We start from the raw sequence: 10,883 nt of genomic DNA on the forward strand, positions 1-10,883 counted from the left end.
AACGACATACAACAAACTACATTTAAAAACCACAACTCGCAACCAAATGAAAACTAACTCCCATGAGATTAAAAAGTATTATAATCCTGATGAAAATGCTTGATTTTCTAATTCATTACAACCAAAAAAAAAAAGCTTTTCAATGCACTCAAGGAAAAGAAAACTTCAGCATCCCAGTAAGAAGGTACATAAAATACAATCAACTTGTTGCATGCAAACCTGAAACCTGCTCAGATAAGAAGTGAAAATTTCAATGATGACTGCTTGTCTGATCATCACACTTGTGATTCTTAATCTGATACTTGCGCGAGAATCTTTGGCCACAAACTGAACAGGAAAAACGTTTCTCACCAATGTGCGTTCTTGTGTGACATTTTAAATTTCCCTTATGAGAGAATCTTTGCCCACAGTCGGTGCAAGCAAAAGGTTTCTCACCAGTGTGGGTTCTTGTGTGACTTTTTAAGCTTCCCTTATGAGAGAATCTTTGCCCACAGTCGGTGCATGCAAAACGTTTCTCGCCTGTGTGCATTTTCATGTGACGTTCTAAGATTCCCTTACGGGAGAATCTTTGCCCACAGTCGGTGCATGCAAAAGGTTCTCACCAGCGTGTATTATTTTATGAACATTTAAGTGTACTTTATGAGAAAATCTTTGGCCACAAACTGTGCAAGCAAAAGGTTTCTCACCAGTGTGTATTCTTTTATGAAGATTTAAGTGGACCTTTTGAGAAAATCTTTGGCCACAAACTGTGCAGGCAAAAGGTTTCTCACCAATGTGGTTTCTTACATGTCTTTTTAAGCTTCCCTGATGGGAGAATCTTTGCCCACAGTCGGTGCAAGCAAAAGGTTTCTCACCAGTGTGTATTCTTTTATGACCATTTAAGTGTCCCTTTTGAGAAAATCTTTGGCCACAAACTGTGCAGGGAAAAGGTTACTCACCAGTGTATGAGCTCATATGTCTTTTCAAAGAACTCTTCCAAGTAAATATCTTCCCACACTGAGAAGAGATGCAGGTTTTGTTGTCAGTGTGACATGTCAGATCACCATCAGATTCTCCTCAACGCTTGATGATGTGTCACTATTTTTCATGCAAGGGTGCTCTTGCTCCTCCTCTTTTTTCATGTCAGGGGTCTGCTGCTCCTCTTCCTCTTTAAAGGAGACCTCTTTTTTCTCCTCTGCCTCTTTAATATGAGAGGGCTCTGCATCCAGCCGCTTGGGACAAACATCTTCCCTGATGTCTGAAAGACACAAGAAGACAAACATGCGTGGAATTATAGTTTATATTTACCATGAAGGTTATTAGAATAGCCAGATCAATCAATCAACCAAGCCTCAATTACATAGCACTTTTCGTCAATGAAAGCGCAACACAAAAGTGTGCTGTCTTTGTCTGACTTTTCCTAGCCTCCTGTCGTATTTTCATCCGAAAAACAAACATGGAATTGGTTGGCTGGTCTCTCGATGCCATCGACAACATTTTCTCGATGAGAAGAGCAGGCAGTGGGGAGGCTACTTGCCCCTCAGGGACTTTTGCTGCTGGGTACACCCTAGATCCTTGGAGGAAGCAGAGAATGGTGTGCCTGTCAACACTGTCCGTTGAGGATTTGGACGACATCTACATTTTCGGCCTCCCGATAACAGGTATGCTGCTGTTTGGTGTGAGCAGTTTCCTGATCTATCGAAAATTCAACCGACGGGAGCGGCTCTATTGGACGAGGCTGCCGGTCTAAGGATGGCATAACGCGGATGTCCAACACTCAGACTCAGACTGTGCTCAACCACAAACTGTTGCGGTTTTGGAGCGTCACTGCAGGATGGACAACAACTTGGAGAAAACTGGAATCCGTGTTCAAATACTGACCGAAATCATGGATTTGGCTGATCGACGCCACTAAAGAGACATAAGCCACGGACTCAAGGCTGTCTTAAATTCTTGGGCAGCCTGCTACCAAAACAACATCTGCTATCTCGACCTTCCCCTGATGAAAATATGCATGGAAGCTAGTCCCCCACCATCACCCCCTCCCTCATACATTCCCTTGATTCACCGTCTTCATTGTTTATGTCTTGTGACCTGTTGTAACTGTCATATGCTTGTGCAGGAGTTTTTTTTGCCTCACTCAAATTATCCTCAAAATGAGGGTAGTTCGAGTGTGGGGTTTTTTCTCCCTCTCTCCCTCCCCTGTGGTTTCTTTCTGACCATCGGGTTGAGTGAACGCTGGCGCGTTTTGGCTGCCACTGCTCAACCCGTATTGTTTTGTGTTTTTTGTTATTGTAAAGTGTCCTTGGGTGTCTTGAAAGGCGCTTATAAATAAAATGTATTATTATTATTATTACAAAAGTGCTGTGCAATTAAGCACAAAAAGCACCCTCCCCCATGAAAAAACGTGATTGACGTATTTTCACATCATGGGGAGGCAGCGGCTATGCGCTAATTGACGAATTTATACGTCAAAGGGTGTAAATTAGTTAAAAAGGAATTTAGTTAACCTGCAACAAATCTCGGGCACCGCGGGCCACCCCAGGTATCCAACCAGATTACAGGAAGAAATTCTCTCGTAGGGAATCATATTTGCAATGTCCAAACTTTCCTTCAAACAGAATTTTCCAAACGACTACAGTACATGTCTTGGATGAACGTACAAGTATTGTAACACCAATAGAGTAAAGCATTGTACTAAACTACAGTATAGTGGACTGTATTTTTATGTTGATTGTTCCGTGTCTTGGGAAAAAAATGAGTAAATTTTGAGTTGTTATGTTGGCTTCATTCTTTCCTGAATATCCTTTAATCAGGCCTGGTAGCTTTTCTTTCATCTCACTCACTGTCTCTAACTTTACCTTCCCTTCCTCACTACACAAGACAGCATTGCTCAGCTGATGTTGTGCAACAACAAGTGGTCTGGTTGGAATCCTGGCTGGGCCAGTATGCCCGAGCCCTGGTCTGGTTCAGGGAGAGCTAAAATAGATTTTTTTTTTTTAATCAGGCGAAAAGGCTGACATGTCAGATTTCAGAGGCCTTAAACAATAATTGAAAGTAGTCTGGTTGGACACCTCGGGTGGCCGAGTGTGCACTAGACCTGGTCTGGGTTTCGGATAACCGAAATTTATTTTTCAATTATTATTTTTTTAATCGGGTGAACTTTGAGTCATTGATGTAAAGTTAACATTGACTTTTTTTGTACATAAACTTCAGAACGCTTCTTGGTACTTTCTGAGAGTATTTTCCTACTCCCTGGGTGAACTCATGGTTGTCTGACCACAAAAAAAGTATTTTGAATACAAACCACTGATGTGCATGCACTAGTTAGCTTTTATTTTGAAAGTCACCAACGCCTCTGTGCAGCATGCACATTACAGAAATGCAGAGTATGAACAATCTCTGTGGCGGCTGGCTTGACTTCAACTCTGCAAGAAGAGATGCTGGCCTGTGCGCAGTGTAAAACCAACACCCTCCCAGAAAAAAAGAAAATTATTTCCAAAAAGTAAGAACGTAGTACAGTACTCAAGGGAAGGGGATTGGGAGAAAAGAAAAAAAAAGTGAGTTTGTCTCTCTTGACAGAAAATCCAGCTTTCTTATGGACTTATTGCGTAAGAACTCAAAGAGGCCAAACTTGCTGTGCGTGAGCCAAATCAAGACGTCTTGAAAACGGCGTCGCTGTCCTCTTAATGGCGCGTTTGGCTGTAATCCAAGAAGAAAGGTTGGTTATTTTTCTTTTGTTTTGTTATTTTTTTGAAAGAGAAAGTTGGCGTGCGGAGGTGCAGCGCCAGATCAATCAATCAAAGTGAATTTGGATAGCACTTTTCAAACATAAAAGTGCAACTCAGAAGTGCAATTAAAACATCTAAATTACAACATAAAAAGAGGACCCTTCTCCCCCCACAAACTGCGCAGGCAAAAGGTTTCTCACCAGTGTGCATTCTTGTGTGTATTTTTAAGGTTGAATTCTCAGAAAATCTTTGGCCACAAACTGTGCAAGCAAAAGGTTTCTCACCAGTGTGGGTTCTTGTGTGACATGTTAAGTTTCCCTTCTGAGAGACTGTTTGGCCACAAACTGCGCAGGCAAAAGGTTTCTCACCAGTGTGTATTCTTGTGTGACATGTTAAGTTTCCCTTCTCAGAAAATCTTTGCCCACAAACTGCGCAGGCAAAAGGTTTCTCACCAGTGTGGGTTCTTACGTGGCTTGTTGAGTGTCTCTTCTCAGAAAATCTTTGCCCACAAACGGTGCAAGCAAAAGGTTTCTCACCAGTGTGGGTTCTTGTGTGACGTGTTAAGTATCCCTTCTGAGAGAATCTTTGCCCGCAGTCGGTGCATGCAAAAGGTTTCTCACCAGAGTGGGTTCTTGTGTGACTTTTTAAGCTTGCCTTACAAGAGAATTTCCGGCCACAGTTTGAACAGGTGAACGGTTTTGCACCAGTATGTGTTCTGATGTGGAATTCCAAAGCACTTTTACAAGCATACATTTTCCCACAGTGAGAACATTTCCAGGGTTTGTTGTCTGTGTTACATGTCAGATCACCTTCAGAGTCATCTTCATCCTCATCTGCATTTAATGACATGTTGTCACTTTCTGATCGTGGAGCTAAGATGCCATTTACTTTTGATTCTTCCTGGTGGTTTCCAACACCTTTTGTTGTCATGTGTTGACATGAGCTGGTGCTTGGAGCCTCTCTGTCTGCCTCATTTATACTCTTCTGAAGGACACCAGTAAATGGCACCTTGCAGATAACCTCCCTCATCCTCCTCTTCTTTGATGTCAGGGGGCTCATCCACCTCCACTTTCGTGCAACGGTACTGTAGCTCCTGCTCTTTAATATATTGGGCCTGCTGCTCCACTTCCTCTTTTAAGTGGGAAATCTCTTTTTTCTCCTCTTCCTCTTTAATGTGAGAAGACTCTGCATTCAGCCGCTCAGGACAAACATCTTTGCTGATGTCTGAAAGACACAAGAAGACAAACACGTGTGGAATTATGGTTTAGATTTAGAATGACGGTTATTAGAAAAGCCCAATCAACACAGATACGGATACATATCACATATCCCAAGATACCTATGAGCACCTGCTGCATGTGCGCGCACACAAACACACACACACATGCGCACACCCTGATGAACTACATCAAAAAAGACATGGCAAGGCACAGAGAATGTTGGAAATGGAGAAGTTCTTGCAAGAGGCTTCACTGAACATTCAGGACACAAGTGTGATACAAGCAATTGTTGTGGTCAAGGCACAAATGTGCAAAGGCAACATCTCTATGCAAGTCTTATATATGCGAAACGGGGCGTAACTCCTAATGGATAACATGCTTTCTGTAATGGACATCATCCTGTCTGTTTCTGGATGACCGTTCCATCATCTTATGTTTTCGTCTTCTTTTCATTTCTTAATCTTTCTTCTCAATCCAATGCTTTTGTTTTCGAAAGACATTTGTTTTCATATAACATGATGCCAGGTGCTCTAATGTTACAACATTTTTTAGAAGTCATCTTAATGCTGGCTTTGACGAAAACCCTAATTGCTTGTAGGCCCTCTACTTTTGGTTGGAACACAGCTGCAAGCAGGAAACCGCAATCGAGCCAAATGATGCACTGACAGCGTTGTCTGGTCTATGCCTGCAAAAGGTATTCATATTATTTTTTGTTGCTAAGACAGTTTAAGTCAAGGTCACATCATAAGGTTCAAGTGGTGGTTATGTTGCAAGGTTCAGAGTAAGGTCATGCTTTCGTCATAGTCTGTCTGTCTGCGATCAGTCGTTGATGGAAGGCGCGCCATTTCATGGTAGGAGTGATGGTACGATTGATAGTTAAATATGACATTGACCTAAAAACTAGACTCAAATTCAGCCTAAGGATGCATTATCCAATTTGACCACTAGATAACATCAGAACAAATTGTCCACTGAGCTCTCGCCAGCTCGCGAAAGGTCCATTTACAGAGTACGGTATATAAATTAAATATGGTTAAATCGAACATCCCAAAGTCAATGCCTTTAAAATACGCCTTAAACAAATGTTTAACAAATGGCAATACATAAGATGTGATCATACAGTTTTACAGAATTTACTGTTAACTGTTTTTTTATGATGATTATTTTTCTTTCTTCTTTTTGAGTGTTGTCATGAAATAACAACATGGTATTATTCATTTAATTTAGAATAGTTGTGTGCTGTGATAAACGCTTTGAAACTGCTTGGTGTCAACATTATTGCTAGAGAACGTTATTTACTCCCAAATGGTGCCTCCTGATGAAGAACCAGACAAGATCAAAAACCTGTTGATTGCATGGGAGATAATGAATCAATATGAATTGTGTAAACATGATATTATTTTTAAGATGCATAGATGTGATTTTGACATGTGATTTTAATTCAAGTATGTGCACGATGACTATCATTGATTTGAGGGAAGATTACGGGTTAAAGCGCGAAAGATTACTTTACTTCTTCCTACTCCCTTGAACAAAATAACTGTTGAATGATGACTGATTTCTCTTTCCTTTTTACTGTTTTACTTACCTTACTTTCCGTCAAATTATTACTGTATATGTTTTATGTTCAATAAATAAACGAAATGGAAAAAAAAAAGAGATAAACCGGAAAGTATTGAATTCAAATAGAAGAGCTGTGAGGGTGTGACAGGACGCCTGACTGCACAGCAGTGGAAATTTCTGATCAGCTAGAAAGTGAAAGAAGCCGCCTCACCCTTTGAAGGGCAAAACAGCTGTGAACAGAAAAAACATCATTTGCAGAAACCGGACCAGCTGTAGTGGTTGACATAACCACAGGAGCCTATTCAGGGCTAGAAAAACCGCAGTCCAGTGGCGCGCGGGTGGACGAATCAGGGCAAAGCCCTGATCCCCCCGGACAAACAATTTCCGGGACCAGACGGAAATAGGATTACCAACAATATTACAATCAACAGGCAGAACTTGAATACAGGTATTGGGGTGGCTTTTCTCTAACACTCCGTTTTATTCCAACTGCCCTTAGTTAGCCGTTGTGTCTGTAAGGAGACATAAACAATATACTACTCTTGCGTGTCGGAAGAAACGAGCCAACCGTATGTATTAAATGTCTATCACCCAAAATTGTTGTCCTGATTATGTTAAAAATAGGAAGTATACAAATGGTACTAAAATATTATGATAAAAATGAATAAGTAAAATCACGGGAAGTTTAAGACCTGATCAATCTTGACTCCCTCGATGATGATCGACAGGTGCTTATTTAATTTATTCATTTTTATTCTTATCATAATTTTTACTCGTATTCATTGGTAATCTTTTTTACCTTACTCTCCTTTTATTCTCATTATAATCACTGTGTTGTTACATAATTCTCATTTGATATTAAGTCGAAAAATATCATTTAAACAATGTTTTTCTTGTATTCCGCAATAGTATTCCGCGTCTTGCGGTTACAATGGTTGATAATACATGTTTCACAATAATTGTCATCTTAATAAATGTGTCAAAATTCATTATATCGTCTGCCACAGTTGTTTTTATGATTTAATTCATATCACCATTCAACCTTCGTAGATTAATCAAAGGTTGTGTGCTCGCTCATACCGGGCCGCGTGATCCGTCTCGAAAAATGAATAGTTAATTAAAATAGTTTACTACAGTGTAACGAAACAAATCAGAACGATCCTGACCGGGATTGTTAAATCAATACTAGGTCTGTACCACTTGCTACAGAAGTAAAAAAATCGAAAGACCTTTAATTGTCGGTTACTTATTAGAGTTCAAATAAGCGAAGGCGGATTCGGGTTGGCTTCGTGAAATCAAAAGCGGTCAGGAACCTAGCCGCATCTCTTTCGTAATCGACTTGCATGAAATAAAGAACCCCCGTCTCCCCAGCCGTCCCGCGTTACCGCGAGGAGGGGGCGAGACGTAAACGGGGGTTCGGGCCCGTGAGTCAGGGGAGTCGATCAGGACTGTTCCCCGATTCGGTCCTGCGGATAACAAATTCTGACATACCATATTTTCACGACCATTTGGCGCACCATATTGTTGGGCGCAGTCTCAGTAACGGGTGCTATTTCTGTGTTTGACACATACACAAAATACACTGTATTATTGGGCGCAGCCAGGCATGGTAAAACATATGCCATCTTAAACATACGGCATGCATGCACACACGCCAAAAATACGTTTTTAAAAAGGCAACGGAAGCAAAACTGAGTTCGGTTGTACTTTATTTAGCCACTTTACAATGTACTCACGTTTTTCTCTTCACCTCTTCTACGCTCACCCTTCACTCATTGGCGACGAGTACCTGCTAGGGGCGTGCCTTTAGCATCCTCTTACACGCCCACCCTTCACTCATTGGCGACTGGTACCTGCTAGGGAAGTGCTTTTAGCGTCCTCTTACACGCCCACCCTTCAGTCATTGGCGGACTTCCGCATGCCTGTCGTCACTCACTCCGCCTGTTCTCTATATAAACAGCTTGTCGGCCAGAAGCGCTCTCAGTCATGCTTTGAAACTCAGCTCATACACGAGACGCTTCGCATTATAAGGCGTCCTGTCCATTTTGGAGAAAATTTCAGACTTTTAATGCCTCCTTATAGTCGTAATATGGTAGTTTAAGCAAGAACCATGAGAAGAGCACCCAATGGGAGCTAGCTGACGTGTCCGTCAAATCAACGCCCCTTCCCAGAAAAAAATAAAATAGTTTCCAAAAAGTAAGAACGCAGTCCTCAAGTTCAGGAAAGACAACTGGGAGAAAATAAATAAAAAGTCAGTTTGGCTGTCTTAACTCGTCCAGTACCAGCCAATTCTAGACCAAGTCTGAAAAGACGTTTAAAACGTCTTTGGGAGTGAATGAGTTAACTGCTTTTGACAGAATACAATACATGCTGATTTATATAGCACTTTCACAACAGCTGCAGCTGTAACGAAGCGCTTAACAAAACAGTTAACATAAAGTAAGATAATAGACAACATATAAAACACGGACAGTTGTGCAATCCTAACCACTTTTCCCTCACACGCTTTATTGTTTAAAGCAGTTTGAGATGAAAGAGGAAAGAATCAAAGTGTCCTTTCACCAGTGTATCAGAGACGTCGTGTAAAATGGTTAATAATGACAGGAAGAAAAGTAGGTCGTGACCTCTAGATAAAGAACTAGTAATGACCAAACCTGCTCTGCGTGAGCCAAATCGAGATCAAGACTTGTTGAAAACAGCCCCGCTGTCCTCTTTTGCCCTACAAAGTTGCTCCTCGTACTCCACCCTTCCTCTTGTTGTGCACATTTTTAGGGAAAAATCACAACACTTTACATTCACACGTGATCTGTTTTGCAACGCAGCGGCTAGCAAGCGAGGCCAAGTAAGTTGAGCGAAGTCAGCTCAACTCGGCCCCGAAGCTTGAGATATTGATGTTACAGTCCAATAAAGCAATGATGGCCGTCTTGTAGTGATGGCTCCCGCAACACGGATGCGTCGACGCACGGGTCGAGCTCACAGAGCAATCCCTGGTTCGGTGCACGTTCTACTTCAAGACGATCACGTGACCAACCAATACATGAACTGCGTCGACTCAATCCAGCGGGAGTCGATGGCGCAAAAGCCCGCCAAACTGTGTTTCTAAGGAAGTGCATCGAGCGATGCGATGCTGCCTGCCGAATCAAGCCAGACCTCACCCTCACTCGAACAAAAATACTGCATATATTTGGGCAAAAAGGAAAACATACAGATTATCAGAAAAACGTGTCCGTCTGACTTCGAGCGTCGTGTTGGCTAGGCTAGCTTAGCTGTTGTCGTGGTTCAAAGCTTCTTTGATATGTGACGTAGTTTGCGTCGGCGCTGATTGGTTGAACCAGGTGAGTATGTCCTCACGCTCACCCACGCACAGCAGAGAGCAGCTGACTATCGACTGCTGAGGCGCGCTTCACTCGAGTGGCATTGCTAGTCCGTGCGTATTATGGAGCAGCTCCCGGAGAAACACAAATTGTCCGCCGTGTACAGCCATTTTGATCTCCTTTTGGAGAATAAAGTATTTCTTCAAATCTCCTTGTCTCACCATGTGCCTCTCGGATTTTTGACATGTTTTATTCCATCCTAATTGAAATGAATTTCAAGGTAACTCTTAGTTCACTATTCACATATTTTATTGCAGGTGAAATGTCGAATTTGCGATACAAAAATATCATATACCAACAAAAGCACCTCTGCAACTACATCTGGCATGTGTTGGAGGATGATCAAACAGGGGGAAGTGTGTTGTTGTCGACACGGCGGGACCCCTTGACCGTTCTCCACTTCCCCAGGTCCTCCGCGTGTTCGTTTGATTCGGGCAGAGTTGATGTGCAAAAGTCAGAGGCTGGAAATGGAGAAGTTCTTGCAAGATGTTTTACTGAACGTTCAGGGCACAACACGAATCGATTCGGGCTCCTGTGAGTCTCAGATTTCATCTGGAAGCCCCGAGCAACTACAGTCACACGTACATATAGGCATAGTATGTTAATTATATTAATTAGGGGCGGGCAGTCCTTCCCCTCATGTAAAAATCTGAAACAAAGAAAGTCAAGCAAAGTTCGATTTTGGCATTTTGACAAAGTACAGACCATATCTGTTGGTCCACAAATCTTGAGATTAGGGTTCCTCTTCGAAGGCACTTGACAGCCTTTAGGGACTTTCCCATGGTGGGAGACGCAAAAGAAAACACTTGGGGGGCTGTTAATCACTCAAGGGGAAATAGGACCCCAGCTTCACACTACATTCTTTGTTTTAAGTAGCGGATGTTCAGGACAGAGACCTAATAGTCAAGGTCGACCTGTCTATGATACAAAGTTTTAAGCTAAACATATAACATAGGTGATATCTTCAATCCCTCTCTCGGTCTCGAAAGAGTCCGAAAACTTGTCCGAAAAAGCTT

At 42.0% G+C, this 10,883-nt stretch overlaps 1 pseudogene; it reads right to left on the reverse strand.

Moving 5' to 3' along the window:
- Positions 1-250: 250 nt before the first annotated feature.
- LOC147185924 (uncharacterized) lies at positions 251-4,724 on the reverse strand (annotated as a pseudogene).
- Positions 4,725-10,883: the final 6,159 nt, after the last annotated feature.

This window comes from Hippocampus guttulatus, chromosome 22, assembly GCF_054856545.1.
Source record: "Hippocampus guttulatus isolate MCC_2025c chromosome 22, RoL_Hgut_1.0, whole genome shotgun sequence".
Lineage (NCBI taxonomy): Eukaryota > Metazoa > Chordata > Actinopteri > Syngnathiformes > Syngnathidae > Hippocampus > Hippocampus guttulatus.